The sequence below is a fragment of the Diorhabda sublineata genome, chromosome 1, assembly GCF_026230105.1.
Source record: "Diorhabda sublineata isolate icDioSubl1.1 chromosome 1, icDioSubl1.1, whole genome shotgun sequence".
Taxonomy (NCBI): Eukaryota; Metazoa; Arthropoda; class Insecta; order Coleoptera; family Chrysomelidae; genus Diorhabda; species Diorhabda sublineata.
The window spans coordinates 27,710,112-27,727,391 of record NC_079474.1 but is presented as its reverse complement, the minus strand read 5'-3'; the positions used below and the strand labels follow the sequence as shown (position 1 = coordinate 27,727,391).

Below are 17,280 nucleotides of genomic sequence, written 5' to 3'. Positions count from 1 at the left end.
TGACAAAAAACCTGATCTTTTAGACATTTCACAAAGGATTATTCAAAATTTGTATGTATGAGCAAAAATTATGAGTTATATAGGTTTTCAGTGGTACAAAGACTAACCTGCTGATGGAGCAACATAACTTACTGATATTTCCAAAAAAATATAAATTTTGGTTCATTTTTTGTATAGTTCAATAGTTTTAAATAAATTTTGATACTGAATATAAAATGAAATTCAAATAAATATAGCAACTAACGAGCTCAAGAAATTTTATCAAGAGGGTGGTTGGAGTTATACCTTCATTGTTTGAAATGATCCAATGCTTTAATCTCGATCTGTATACTCCACGCAACGGATCTCCTCTTTTAACCGATCCGTTTAGGCCTCAATCTGCCTATTCTTGGAAATTTCACCGAAAAAATCGAGAGCATTGTGGATAGAAGCACTATCACTACTAGTTTTGAGCAAACAGAACTAAACAAACACGCAACCTCCAGCTTGGATTGAAAATAAATGCAGCGTCTATTCAGAAGAAACTACAGGAGCTCATACATTTGCAGAATGTGGATATGCAACCCCGAAGAAGGATTTGGATCTGTTCTATCTGCATTGCGTTCTAAAAATGAAGTAGCCAATCCTAAAAATGCTGAAAAAATACAGGTCGAAAGATTGATTCTTCTGTACCTATTGGTACAACGGTACAAGGTGCAGGAACAGACGTTGATAGAGGACATAGTGATGCATGGAATAGTATACTGGAATAGTAGACTGAAGATGAAATCTATCAAATTGATACGATATCATGAAATAATTGTATTCTAGATCTCAGATATATATTTGTTCGAGAGATCTTCAAGATATAAGGATGCATGGAATTCAGAAATTGTCCTACTTCCAAAGTGCGATTTCCGATTATCCTGCAACAAAATAATCACTTGTACTACGTTCTTCACATATACAGGGTGGCGCAATATGATGATTAGGTAAATAAAGTTTATTTTTTTTAAAATAACATCATCCAAATGACGGACGGCAGTCCTCTAAACGCGAACGCAGAGTTGTGAAAACTCTTGTCAATAAATTTGGGGTGATTGCTGTCATTTCCTGGCGGATATTTTCATTTAGCTGACAGATGTCCTTCGGTTTGTTCATGTACACTTTATGTTTGAGGTGTCTACACAAAAAAAATTTAGAGGCGTCAAGTCAGGGCTCATCTGTCTATCTGTACAGCCGCCATAGAGTCATTTCATGTGTAACAGGGCGCTCCATCTTGTTAGAACCAAGTTCTCCTATTCGCTATTCTTGATCTGGGAGTTCCGGTGTCAAATATCCCTCTAACATCGCAACATAGCGGTCGGCGATGTTTCGTCCCCGTGAATCTTCAAAGAAGAAAGGGCCAATGATTCCTTTGCTTGAGATTGCTGCCCATACCATTACTTTCGGACTATGCACTAGTTTTTGATGTTTAATTTTTGTTTTTTTTTTCGGTCCCATAACGACAATTTTGTCGATTTACGAACCCATTTAAATGAAAATGAGCCTTATCGGAAAAAAGGATGTTGTCAAAAGCGGGAAATCGGCTAAGTATTTCTTCAGCAAATACCAACTTTGCTCCAAAGTCAGTATCTTTTAATTTCTGTGTTAACTGGAACTTATAAGGATGCAGTTTAAGATCCAACTTCAAAATTCGCTGTAAACTTCCACGTCGCGACAAGTTTAAAGCTGCCAATCGCTTCTAAGTAGACACATGCGGATTTTTCGTACTGATTCCTTCACCCTATCAATATTGTTTGTATTCCTAGACGTTATTGGACGACCTTTTGCTGGTGGTTTAAATGTGGAACCGGTCTCTTCAAGATGATTAATCCATGTTTTAATTAAATTTGCACTCGGAGCTTCATTAATGTGTCTCAATCCATATTCCGAACGATACCTTCGCCTTGTCAAGACGTATGAACGACCGTTGATGCAATATGCACGTTCTATTGCGCCACCCTGTAGTTTGATAAAAAAATTGAAAGACTGTCGTTCATATTGTGGCGTATTATAACTTAAAGAAACAAAGTTTAAAAATAAAAAGAATAATCAAACTCGGATTTGTTCTTGAGGACTTCACAGGAAAAGGATTCATTGACGCGACAGAAATATTTCTATGAAAGTTCAAGTACTTGAGAAAGAAACAAACTGTAGACGAAAGAAATAAAATAAATTGTTATTCCGATCAAAAATAAGAAAAACAAAGATGAAGGAACAAACTTTTTAAATAATATTTTGTATAAATAATTTCTGATAGACTGATAACTATAATTATTATAAAATTTATCCGACACGAACCTGCCGGCAGTACGAGAAATTAAGCTGCGTCTCCATTATTACAAGCTATAAACATCCAAGACGCTTTGGCTCTTTAATACGGGACGTTTCGTCTAAATTTAAAACTTCATACCCCCGAGACGACCATAAAGCGTAACAAGTAATGATAAGAAATGGGTATTCACATTTACATCTACCATCTGGTAGGTTTTTTATTTTACCTAAATTCGATTCGGCTATAAAGAATGAACCATGTAATTTTAATGTAATAACTTCCATCGGTTTTCTCAAATTTATAAATTAATGGTCTTTTACAACCTAACCAATTAAAAATTCCTATCAATAATGGTATACTGGTTAATACAACTACATCAACACTCCACTGACGCCCGTTTCGATATCCAAGTTGTCGTCTTCAGAGACCGATGGTAAACTAAAGTTCGCTTAATTTGTCCTATATATCTCGCGCAGGAAAGATTTCCAGAGGGAAAACTTACTCCAGCGGGAAATTTTCTCATTTAATTTCTATCTAATTTAAATATATAAAAGAACATGTTCGAAATTGACTTAGAGATTCATCACCGTAAAGCACTAACAATTATTAAATTTGAACAGTACAGTTTTCGAACGTAACCTCCTACTAAAAAATAAATTGGGATTATAATCCCTACGAGAGTCAAAACGAAATGGAAATATTTGTTAGTTAATATTTCATAATTATTCTGTGTTTATGCTTAAGAACAAATTATTTTAGTATTTTTGAAAATGTTATCTTTGAATTTGTATGAAAATTCTTTATTTTAAAAGTTAACATTTTCCAATTTATGGATTTTGGCTGAAAATTGAAGAATAATGAATGAATGAAAAAACTTTATTGCCATCGTACACAATAACATAATAATATATACATATTACCAAAAAGAGCAGGATTTGTTCTTATGTTGGAAATTCCAAAGATGACATTTGTTTTAACTATACAATAAATATACCAAAGCACCAAGCGGGGAAGGCATTATGTAGAGGGGGAGGTAATGCAAATGAAAATAAAATAGAAACAGAACTGTAACGCAAGCAAATCCAGCAGGATAAAATTTCCCATAAGGTAACTTTTCATCCTCATTTGGCAAAAGATTCAAATGAGAGGTTTTTATAGTTTTCTGATAATCTATTCTACATTTGTGGTACTCTAAGTTATTATTTCTAATATTGTGAGGATGATTAAGGATATAAAATGAATTAAACAAATAAGTAGGTTGACCACTTTTTATCATTTTATAAATAAAACTTAGCGTGTGTCGCTCCATATGATTCTTCATGTTTAGAATAGAATTTCTGTTTAAGTGGGAAGTTATGTGATCTCGATAAGGTAAATTTATCGGAAAATGCATGCAGCTGTCTTGCAATTTTTTAATGGAGTTGGAAACTGCAACAGTTATCCAATTAGAATAAACTATATCTCCGTAATCAAGTAGTGGAGAGTGTTATAAATAAAATACTTTGTTTTATAAAGCAAGATATTGAACGCGTATAGTAGGAGTTTTGATAATTTTACCATCTAAAGGGTTAAAGGAAGATGAAGATGTTATTGAAAAGTATTTCATTTTGAAAATCACACACGAGAGATTAAGCTATCCATAAATGCTTCTTTCAGAATATCATTGGGACGCAACATGCACCGTTGCACCGTCCCTTTGAAGCCACACATTTTCCAGTTCCAATTTTTTTAATTGAGGATGAAAAAATTCATAATAACGGCTCTGTAGCACGTGCCATCCACAGTCCTAGATTGACCTCCGGCGATTTAAACGGCATAACCGGCATACCACGCAGTAACTTTCAAGATTGAAATGAGCCTCATAGTTCGTGACAATTTTCGATGGACAATCGTCCACTTCTTCGTCGAGGTTTAGGATGGTGGTTACAGCCAACAACTAATGCACTGTCTGTACTTTGTAGGGAATTAGCAATATTTTCAGCAGAACAGCTGCTTCAATGCCGTCCAGTGTGGCCTCAGTCTCTTCAAGACATCAAACGCCATATAAATTGTCAAATTGATTTCAGATGGTCTGGAAATCTGCGACGAAATTGACGATACGCCAACAGAATTGACGAATTAGTGCGTTAAAAATTAAAAACAATTATTCCGCGTTCTCGCAAAGTAAACCGATTCATGGCTTGTTGATTTGTATTCTGCAATTGACATTTAGCGCCATTCGCATAAGTTATTTGGTTTCCAGAGTGATTCCTTTTGCTCCACCTGATCCCGCCTGTAAAGCATAAGATTTTGAATAAACGGGAATTTGGTGGCAATTAGCTTCTTTCACAAGCAGTTATTAACCAACGCACAGTGAAAAATATTATTAAGCAAGGCGACAATATTGAAAAGGATTAAGTTGCATCATTCCATATGAAATACAAAAATTGTGAAACATCGAAGAAGTAGATATTGGTGATAATGTCTTGCGAAGAATTATCCAATAGTGATATGTGCAAACAAATAGAACCTATTCGTAAATACTTAAACCAAAATATTGGCAAAACAAAGCCTCTGCCATTTCATATCATTCTTATTTTTTGGAACGATTTCTATATAATACATTGATATGATGATATAATAACTTTGACATATATAAAATCAGTAACTTTCAAAGTTTCCGGAATTTTTAAACAACATGGAAGATATCTAAATTATAACTCATGCCATCCCACATCACAAAAAAATAACGTTGTTATAGGAATAATAGATAAAAAAACAAAATAATCGATATCCATAAAATCAGATTAATAGAATAGACAACATATGTACATATAAATTACACAATAAAATAAATATAAATCCAACTACACAAATAAATCCAAGCCAAGAAAAAGACACTCCATTACACAAACCAACTATCAGAAAAACTGAAATATATTTTATCGAAACATAACATCAATATAACATTAACATATAACACATTATTACCACTATTCACTAAACTTGTAAAAAAACTAAAGACACTAAAAAATCAAATATTATATACTCCATACCAATTTTAAATTGTCCAAAAACATTATATAGGAATGACTACACAATATTAAGGAACAGAACAGAATAAATGGCCACAAATGCACTAAGAATTAAAGTAACAAAAATTTTAGTAAACAGACAGAAACTAAAAATTATTAATCAGAGAATTAATACGCATAAAACAAGATAAGTTTTTTGTGAATGAGAGACAAGATATAAAAAAGCCAAAGTTACCATAAATTAATTAATTAGTTTCAATTTACCTGCTATAATATCGTTTTGTTGAAATTCTAAGGTAAATAGGTCATGGATTTGGATACTATGTTTTTGATAATGTTTTCGAGAAATCTGTTATAAGTTTTTATCTATCTACAAATATTTTAATCATTCTATATTAATTACTCATTCGAAAATGCTTCCATGAAGGAGCGAAACGTTAAGTTACATATAAATTAAGTAAAAATGTGAAATTTAATCGATGTTTGATCATTTCTTCCAAACAACCTAGAACCCCAAGAAATTAAGAAAAAAATTATTATCATACTCAAGTGGTTGAGAAATTTTGTGAATGGCCTCTCACAAAAGTAAGAGCAAAGTATACCCTGACAGATATTCGCTTGCCGAGAGTGGTCGATGTATTAATAAAAGACTGATTTCGTAAACCTCATCTATGCATATCTTTTGAAAACACAAATTCAACGACTTATACTAACATGGATGGAATTCAATTTTTACGAAAAATGTGTTATACCGCGATTCTCATTTAATTAATAAAAGTAATTTTCAATTTTCCATTATACATACACTGTTTATAGTTTTACATTATATTTCAATCGTAATTTCAGTCCCTGATGATGAATTCGGAACTTAAACTATATATTGAAAATAGTACACTATGGTATTGATTACTATAGTCCAACAACAAAAGAGTTTATATACAGAGTAAGTTTTATGTATGGAACGCCTCAATTATTTCGGAAACGACTTGTACGATTTTTTAAAATTTTTGTGCACAAGTGTCATGTACTTTGTTATTTCGAATGGACCACCCTGTATAATTTCCCCTTTTCGAAATACTTAAGAAATACTTATTATTTTTCATCTAATGTTCCCTATACTTGCCATAATTTCGGAGTTATAGCTACATTTGCGTTATCTCCGCCGAAGTTAAAATATTTAGGAGGCTATGACTGCTACAATAACAAATTTGACCTTTCAATTAATTCTGTATTGTTGAAGTTTATTGAAAGTCGCAATGGATCGTTTATATGAAAAAGAACAAATTGATATTTTCTTGATAAGAAACGTGTAATATCATAAATAATTTATATCCTAACCGAAATCCCATAACCAGATTTACTATCAGTAAATTAGTAACGGTTCGGTAAAAGATTTATCCATATTAGGGCACAGAAAAACTGCATAAACTGAAAACAGATCTTTGTGCCCTGATGGAAGACGATCCACACTTGAGTACTAGACAAATATCCAGGGAACTTGATATTTCGCAAACATCCTTAATGATAATTTTGCGTGATAATAAATTCCATCCCTACAAAGTAACGTTGGTTCAAGAGTAATCAGATGACGATAGACGTGAAGAGTTTGCAGACCTAATAATGGAAAAATGTTATATAGAAAAAACAATCAAAACGATCAAAATTTTTTAAGTAATGTTATATTTTGCGATGAGGCCACTTTTTGTATTAATTGTCACGCAACAATTCCCGTTGGATGCGCGAATCCCATACCCAATATCCCAAAAAACTGGAATAATAGGCGACAAAATAATTGATCCCTTTTCATTGAGGTAACTTAAATGGCGTATTTAGATTTATGGAAAATGGGAAATGGTATTATACCTGAGTTGGATTGGATAAGATAAGAAAAACAGACAATAACAATATGTGGTGAGGCAATATCTGAATAATGTGTTTTCCAGAAGATGGATTGGAAGGTGTGGTTTTATCGAATGGCTCCCGCGATCACCCGACATTAATCCTTTAGACTATTTTCTGTGGGGTCACTTAAAAAATATTGTTTATAAAACAAAACCTGCCAATCTTCAGGAATTGAACGATAGGATTATTGGAAAGTTTTAAAAATCGACTTGTTAGATTGAAGTAAATGGACAACATTTTGAGCATCTGCAGTAATTGCCTTTACTGTATGTTTCCTAAAATTCGTAATTTTTCTACTTCGCAAATGTGGATCTAGTTCTAACATGACACAAACATTTAAAGATTTGTCTTGAGTTGTTGTAGGTAGTATTATCAAAAAATATTCAAATTAAACGAGTTTAATTTATCGTAGCCATCTTAATGTACAATATTTATTGTAACTTTGGTGGAGATACTGTAAATGTAGCTATAAATCCTGGCATTTAGTATTTCTTATGGATTTCTAAAAGCACAAAATATATATCGTGATCTATTTGAAATAACAAAGTTCATCATTTTTCCGGAAAAAGGAAAGATCTGACAACAATGTAAATACCATCATAATACCGGCCGTATCACAAGACCCTTGAGCACTAAAATTTATGGAAATCGTACAAGCCGTTTCCGAGATAATTGAGGCGTTACAAACATAAAACTCACTCTGTATATACTTTGAAAGACTTATTCTTATTTTGCATTTAAAATCTTTCTCCTCCGAGTGTACATACGAATCTACAATAGCGCCATCACCGTTTTTTGTATGCGCATCTCATCTTCAAAATGAAATAAATAAATAAAATGTATGAAGTTATCTGGAATGAATCAACACATAAAGATCGATTAAAAACAAATGTTTCGATTTTATCCATCTGTAACATAAATCAAAGCTGATAAGAAAAATTTGTTGTAAACGACCTTGCCGGGAATATTTTTCAATAACAATATAAACTCTAAAACACATGTGGGTTAGATCATTTTTATATGATAAAAATACATTAAGTTCCATCTGAATGTGATTTTTATATTTTCCACCACACTCGAGCTTCTAAATGTAACTGACTTTTTATTTATACATTATGTAACAGTACTCCAATCGAATTTATGTTGTATTTATGTAAAGCCGAAAGATATATATTGCCAGTAGGAATGTCCTTAAACGGACGACATTTACAATGACAATTTGTTTAATATTTAGGTGCGATTCAATCTACAAAGTCAAATATTGCAACGCTCTGTCAGATATTCCATTTGATCTTAAATTTATTTCTTATCCGTCCGAATCGATTAGGTAAATTTTATTTGTTGTACTAACAATTAGCTATAATTGTTTCAAACACCTTTAGGTTTATTTAATACGATACCACATCTCTAGAATGTAATTATAAGTGGAGGGTATTGAGGGAACATGACTTAGAGGTCAGTATAGATCTCATAAACAATATATGATATATAAACTGGAGCTACTTTAGATCCCGCAGATGAAGACATATTAATTGGAATCAAGATTCCACATTACGCTAAATCAGTATTTTAGCTACGAAGAACTGAATATATATCAACAGAACAAACTAGATTTCTACCTCAAACCATCGTTGAGGCCAAAGTCGGTTATAGTATTAAAGAATCTCTCAATAATGAAACTTTGTACATGGATTATTCTCAAATCAAAGCAAATGAGAAAACTTTTGTTGATTCAAAAGTTCCAATTAAAAAACATGGTAAACCTAAGGTTGTGCCAGTAGATATTCTACCTGTTCACTCAGATTTAAGCGGTTGGAAGTATCCCTGTGTCCAAGTTATTTTTGATTCGGATCCCGCTCCTATTGGTAAAAAGTACCAGCTTAATTAGAAAGGGATATTAATACTTATACGTTCATTTTCATATAATTGTGGTGAATTATATTCTGTTATTTAAAATTGACCTTTCGAAAAAAAAAAGAATGAGTAGTTAAGAGACAAATGGAGTAAATCATAGCAGACTTTTTTTAAAAAAATCTAAGCAGTCGCTACCAATAGCTTTTTATTTTAATTTCTATAACATTACAGGGAGCAAAATGTTCATAATTCGAATTATTCGATAACTATCTATATATTTATACATCAACATATAGATTCATTAACCCTAGAAAAAGTGCTTTAAGGGTTGTAAGGTTACCTTACCACATTCAAACTGATCAGAATTTGGAATCTAACGAAATATCGTATTTTAAAATTCTAGTGATACTTTTTCAATAGTGTTAGCAGAAATAGCTCTAGATTCTTCAGCAATACGTTGATTTTAATACGTCAATATTACCAGGTTCAGTGTTGTAAATATTTTATATAGAATTCCCCCACAGAAAAAAAAAACCAAACCAGATTTAACGATGTAGTTTACCGAGATGCATATCCAAACGTCCACTTCTCAAGAAACTAAGTATGTGAGGCAAATCACTACATTACCTACCATTCAATGTATTTACTATCCAAAGAAGAAGCTTGGATTTCAAATTCTAGAATTATTTGATTCAATTCATCACAGATTCGCTTTTTTAATGCCAGTTGCCAAAACAGTCATAAATACAAACAAAATTAGTATCACACAATACCTTCTGAAAAGAGTTGTTGCTTGCCATAGTTTCATTTAAAATTGGCCACACTAGTAGAAAACTTAGAACCCTTCAATTTACGTATAATTGTTCAAAAGTTGGAAGGAAGGTAGGAAAGTTCTTTTTAATAGTACTGTCTACTAACTCTACTAACCATTTTTCCCATACAGACATAAAGTATGTAGACCGTTATAGCATGGCGCAGTCACAAGGACCGATCAAAGTGAACGTTTATGTACTTACTTACTTATCATAATCGTGGAACGCCTCGTTAGCAAAATATATTTTACAGAAAAAGATTTTTTTAGTTATGAAAAGCATAGAGGGCGATTCAAATATGATTGAGACAAACAATGTAGTTGGCGCGCCCATATGTTTTGAAGGTTATGTGTTAGCTAGGTTCCTTATTAGCAATGGCATAGTTTTCGTCGCGAATGCACGCGCGTACTAAGACCATGAGTGAACGTCAAGTACCAACCACCGTTGTATAACGTATTGTCATCCGTTTTTTGGTGTGGGATGGTATTAAAAACGTGGAAATTTTTACGACCTTTACGAATTCAGTTCGGTAATGATTGCCTGAGTAGATCTGCTTTATTCACACCATCAACATTAATCGTGTAGAAGACAACCAGGACCGCGGGTAAGATTGTGCGTACAGTATTATGGGATCGATAGGAAGTTCTGTACGTTAACTAACCTTCTGAAAACATACGTGAAACCCGGTTATTGCTCTAAGTGGAGGAGCATTCCAGTACAAAGTGCGATTCTTCTTTAGGATAACGCGCGTGTCACACTTGAAACAATATCAGAACTAGAAAGGGAGATACTAGAATATGCGCACATGTCTATCCGAGTTGCCCAAGGAATTCTTCGATACCAGCATCTAAAAGCTTCCGGAGAGGTGGCAAAAATGTGTAACTTATGATGGGGATTATCTAGAAAAACTTTTGTAAATATTATCGATAATAAATAAATGTGCCAGGGCGTTTGTCTCGATCATATTTGATCCGCCCTCGTTTAAAAATGTTCATAAAATTTATTATTGACGTTTCTCATCTTCATCATTCAAAATAATAATGAACACATCTTATTTACATCCTGTTCAGAGTTAATCTGAAGCATCAAGTATCTGGAATGTTCTGATTTTGGGAAGATGAACTATAAAAAAACATGTCTTACGCATATTGTTTCTGGAAGAAGGTATTTTTGACCGTGTTATTTTTATGTTAGATATCGACGAACGCGAACTAAACACTTTGATGTACTCGTAAGTGCGGGTTCTCGTACTAATACTAAATGTCTGATTAACAGCGCAGTTAATTTCCTTCTTGTTTATTTTATATAATTTAATAGATACGAGATGTTTTTTTCTGCATTTTATTTCTTGTCTAATCATACTTGATTGTTTTTGCTTCAATTTCCAATTTCCCCTTCACAATCAGATTTCAATCAATTCACCGTATCGTTCACGCTAATTGTTAATTATAGAAAACTGTTAGAGAGTGACTGTATCAATTAATTTCAACTTTAAAGGTATCGATACCGAGTTTTAGGAAGTTCATCAGTGAGCCATTGATCGTGATTTACTATTTCTGATATTGATACGTACTTAATTATCTGCCTGAACACCTGCGATGAGCCATTGAAGTATAGAATAAAGGTAAACAAAAGGGAGAAGAATTTTACATTTAATCAAAATTCGAATTTAAAAAAATTACAGTAATACATCAAGCAATTTGTATAAGAAATATGTAATAACATATGTTTGTCATTTAACGTACTAGGCCAATTATATTTTTGCTATTAAAGAATTTATTATTATGTTACAGAGCTGAAATTTTTAATAGTATTTCTGGATAGTCTCCGTTATACTCTACACTGTTGAAATTTCGCGGGAAGCTTACGTATACCTTTTTCGTAAAAATCTCTCGGCTCGTCACGTAACTCTCCGCGTCCGAAGGATCCTTCTTTCGCTTTGCTTTAAAATCGCAGTCTTCAAAGTGCCTCTTTCAATGGAACAAATAAATAATAATCGCATGGCGACAAATTGGGACTATAAGGAGGGTGTTCTAGTGTTTAGCAACCCAATTCGCTGAGACGCGAGGAAACTTCTCAGTGTGTGAATTTCTAATCAAAACTCTTGGCTGAAATTCTACGGTAACCGAGTCGTTCCTGAATTATTTTCTTAATACTACGTGCGCTGATAACCAATTATTCAGACATATCGCGTTCGATACTGCGCAGGTCTTCCAAAATGAGTTTTTCTATAGCTTACGATAACACTTGTTCTGGGATGCTGAACACCAGGGCCTGTGTACTGGAATAGGAGAAGTTCAGGACGATTTTCAACGCCATCTCTGTTACTGGCTCACATCTAAAAGCTTACTTTTTGGTGTTTTTACTTTTGAATGTTTGTCAATCTGGATTCTGAAACTAAGTTGCAATCATGCATCGAGAAACAACCAAGATTATTGAATGAACAACGTCCATCTTGCAAAGGTGTTTGATATTGTTTGTTTATTAGCTATTTGCATTTTTGTTTATTTAAAAGTTATTATTTGTTGCGAATTGTGCTGTCGTGTTTACTTAGTTAATATGTGTAAACAAGTAAAGGCCTGCTGTGTACCAGGATGCACGAATAAGCAAGCGATAAGGTGAGAGTAGTATTTATTATTTTTCAACATTCACTGCCAACTCTACATTTACCTGGTAAGTACTTATATTTACTGTTACAATAAACCTCTTATGAATCCTAGTGAAAAGTTATGCAGAGGAAAAGAATTGCTATTTCCTCCAATAGTCAATCTCCTAATTTATAAAACATTCAATAGAAGCTCAAAATATACAGGATTAGATCTTGTCACTCCTTATGTGGCAGTTTTAGTAGTGAAGAAATTATTTAAAAGTCTGAAATGCCACTTGTGTAAAAATATAATATCGTCAAACGAATTAATTAAGGCAAATTCATTAATAAATTCTAGGGAATATAAAAACAATGTTTTATGTGCGCCTTCAGCAAAATTCTATGATATTTTTGAAAGTTTTTCTGATAAAATTTTCGAAAGATTGCTCCAGTTAATCAATTCGTTAGGCATAAAGAAACAAATATTCTGTTTGGAGGATTTAACAGGCATTTCCTCAATATTTTGATCAGATCATAAGGATTATGCAAATATGTTTGTAAATATTAGTTTTAAAGTATGCATATTTCATTACATAGGTATTATTAATAAAATTTTGAAGGGCAAAAATCAACAATATAAAGACTATGATGTTGTGATTAATATGGCATATGTTAAATATAGGAAAAGCTGCAAGAAAGACAACGGTAATCATTAATTAACCATGGTTATAAAATCAGTTTTTTATATACCATTGTATGTACCATGTACAAACAGAAACATTTTTTAAACACGCCAACATCTCACTGTTGACAGTCCTAAGCTTGCTAAAGTATGAAAGAAAATTTTTTGTTTGTGGATATAGTTATAAAATGTCAAAAACAAAATAAAAATTATAATAATCATCCTGTGTTTCAATATTCCATCTACCTATATCTTATATAAACCATTTAATTGTGATATTTAGATGGTCGGACCTGGTTGTCGCATAAATTCTAAATGAAACCAAAATATTTCACAAAATACTTCATTTAAACAGCATTTTAATTTCAGGTATTTATATTTTCTTGTAAACAACAATATTTGAATGTGAAATGTTAGCAAAATGAAAGTATTTGCATAATACTTTTTGTTTAATTCACAATTTGATGCGACAACTAGCTTCGAGCATTTAAAATTACTAGAGTTATTTTCAATTTTCCGTCGAAATTAGCATGGATATGAACCTTATATCAAAACATCTTTTTTCTTGGTACGGAGCCAGTCCGAGAGATGTCGCTAGGATCGAACTTTGTCGTTAAATTTTTATACAGAGTGGCAGATCTATCGAGTATATAACCTTTGCTGAACACCATTTATACACTTGAGCCTTGAAGAGGCACTCATCCCCGAATGGCTGGAGTAATTTTCGATGAATTTCCGCGGATTTTATATTATATTTGATAAAAAACGACAATCCCTACTGTTCGTAACAGACAAGTCTAATATCCAGTGCAACAACTTTTATGACACTAAATTTTTCGCGCAGTATACAAAAATTTCGGTTCATATTTGAACCACTCTCCTATCATTGATTTGAAGCTGATCGATCACACTTTCGATACGACCACTCTACGACAATTTAGAAATCAGTAAGCGAATGATACTTCTCTCCTTGCAATTATAGATCTTTCGAAGAATTTGATACCGATCATCCATTTTTTCTATACCTAATCTACTCTGAAGAGGTACAACAAAATAGAAACCGGTTAGCGCCTGACGCCTCTCTCCTTGCAATTATAAACATTAGTGATGTCGAAAGGGTACGTGCACTGCGACTTGATATATGCTACAGCTTCTTCGTATAGCGTTGACGGGTTAGTTTTCGACCTTCGTCAAAGCGAATATCCGGAGACGGGTGTCTGCTATTGCATGAAGAAATTAAGAGTCCCACTTCTCTATAAAATCTACAGTGGGCTTTTTATTTTTATTCTATCAAGGTGTTAATTTCAGTAATATGTCAGAAAAATGTGGCAATACAAAAGTTATTTCTGATTAGATACATGTATTTATTCGATCTTTCACAGGCGTAGTTTCCGAGAAACAGTACGATCATAAAAGACGCACGACCAAGGTAAAGGCATGTACTTCTATATCAAAGTGTCAATTATCTGTCTTTTGCTCATTACAAAAAACTGTTTCTCCACTCTCCACTTCTTGAGAATAATGATAATGCAAGAGGAATTGTGAGAATAATTATTCTAGTGTACAAGCTAGGGGAGTAAACCATCCATAAAACTTCACCTAAGTCAGTTTGATGGATCAACCTCTACGGACAAATTATGCAATGGAGATCTATAATTTGGAGTGAATTGAATAATTTCCCACTCTGCTATAACAGAAAATCTATTGAGACATTATTACAATTTATTTTCGTCTATGAATATTTGTGGAATCCCAATGAAAGGAGTTTTTTCACACAATTTGCTTCAAATGAAAGTGAAGCTAGTTGATATTTTGGTTTTGTCTTATCTTCATTATGCAAGATATTATTATGAAAAATATGTAAATACCGCAAATAAACAAGTGAAATTCGATTTAGACCTCAAGGGTGGCCTTCAATAAAAAAAACAACACAATATGCTTTTGATTCAAGTATTAACCATATTTTGTCTTGTTAACTAAAAACATAGACAGGGATTTGGAGGGTGTCAGCAAAACTGAAAAAAATACGATTTTGTACGAGTTTGCTTCTTATGTTTACTGTTGAGAGCAAATATGATATTCAGCTACAACTACAAGGGTCGCCTTTCAAGTTTGTACAACAAGGGAAACAGAAACGAACAAGTTCGGAACAAAATGTTGTATTGCTTTTCGAAATAATCACCCTCAAGGTCTATACATTTTTGTATACGCTCAAACCAATTTTGGAAACATGTTTTCCACTCTCAAGCTGATATCATAGAAACTCGTTGTCCGCGCATCTTTAGTTTGACACGAGGAACAAAAAAAAAAAGGCGTTAGGCGATAAATCGGGTTAATAGCAGCAATGAGACATTGATTCGATATTTTTTCCTTCCAATATTCAGTTTTTTAACAAACGTGTTTCATGGAAGCTAGTATGCAGTTTCCATTTGATACATATTTTTCTAAATGTTGCAGCTTGCGCCTTTATCTGTCTGTAAGTCACAAGTCAATCTTATTTAATCATGTTTTTCAGAATAAAAACCAATTTTGGTCAAACTTTTCTACATCTCGACCATGACAGAATTCTAGAAACCAATTGCAGTCTTCTCTGGTAGGGCTTCTTTACCAAAAGTAGAACCGAGTCGTTGCCTTTTGTAAAATCATAAACAATTATCCAAGGTGATTTCCATTTTTTGCACAAACTTGGTTCTTCTGAACGTTCACTATCAATAACTTACTAAGCCAATTTCTAAATTGCCACTGGCTTCGCAATAACAAACGTCAATGTTCACAAATGCAGTGATGCCACAACGTCAACTACTATTTAACTGTGAAAACTTGGAAGGCAATTCTCGTATGACATAATCTATAGATGACTCGGAGAATATCGACAGTTCTTGCCCATGATAATTGAATAATATTGACAATTCGATAGTATAATATTAGTAAGTAAAGTTAAAAGTATGGAAAATGATATTTTAGAATATTCCACCAGAATTTTGCACAGATTGGATCAATCATAGTGCAGAGTTTAGGGTTGCCAGGTTTCTGAAAATCAAAAAAACGGCCTTCAGAAACCAACAATAAAAGCACACAACCCGCTAGTAGAGCTTTAGTGATAAAAAAGTGAATAAGTACGATATTTAAACATAATTTTCCTTAAAATAGGACCTTCCACTTTCTTATTCCTCCGCAACAGAATTCTCTTCACGAACAAAGGAGGATGCCTCTTGATGAGAAGATAGTTTTTTGTAAATATTATCGTTGACGCGGTTTTGAATCTCTATTCCTTTCAAACTTAATGATTTAGATAATAAAAAAATGTTGTATTCATAATCAAATAACTTTTCCAAGTATTCTGTTTGTCGATCGGAAGCTTGGACTGCGTCTTCTCGAATTACTTGTTAGTTGCTAATTTATTTTGTCGAGAATAAATGTTATCTACGTTTTATTAATTTATTCCTCAAACCAACCTTAACATAATACACTTCAAATCAATCCTCATACCTGTCGCATTCCAGTTCATATTAACATCGCAAAAATTGAAAATAAATAGTTCTGCTCTTCATGATCTCACATGTCTCATGACGTGACAGAGAGATAGAATTTTACAAGGCAGCTCATATAGTCAATATACCAATTTGGATAGCTTAACATGTGAGATGAATATTTGTAGAAAATATCTTCCTTTGCGACAATCAAACTCTTCAAATTAGCAGCATGAGTAATTTGTGTAAGCGGGGCTGGTGACATAAAAACTGTGAAAAAAACTAGGAGAGTGGAAATCAAACGTAGTCGACGAAGACTACATCGACGACAACATAAATAACTAGAAAGAAAAATTTTGGTTATTAACAAAACTATACGTATCATACTAGAACTACTAAAGAAAATAATATGCCAGGTAAATAAAATCTACCTGTAACTTCTAATAACATAATAAAGTTTAACTTATCGCGAAGGAGACAATTTTTAATATTACAATATGATTCTAACACATGTTTTTAATTCGGATTAATGAACGGTGAATAATATCCAATACGATAAAAGATATTTATTGTATTACTAGATAAAAGAACAAATATTCAATGTTTGTTTAATAATGATGTGATTTGAAAATTTTTCCAAATTAAATTATCATTTTATTATTT

The 17,280-nt window shown here is 32.7% G+C and overlaps 1 protein-coding gene across 1 annotated transcript in view; it reads right to left on the bottom strand.

Annotated features, from left to right (window-relative positions):
- The window catches only part of LOC130452349 (mannosyl-oligosaccharide alpha-1,2-mannosidase IA-like), a 158,664-nt gene that overhangs the window by 77,328 nt on the left and 64,056 nt on the right, over window positions 1-17,280 (bottom strand). The window lies entirely within an intron of this gene.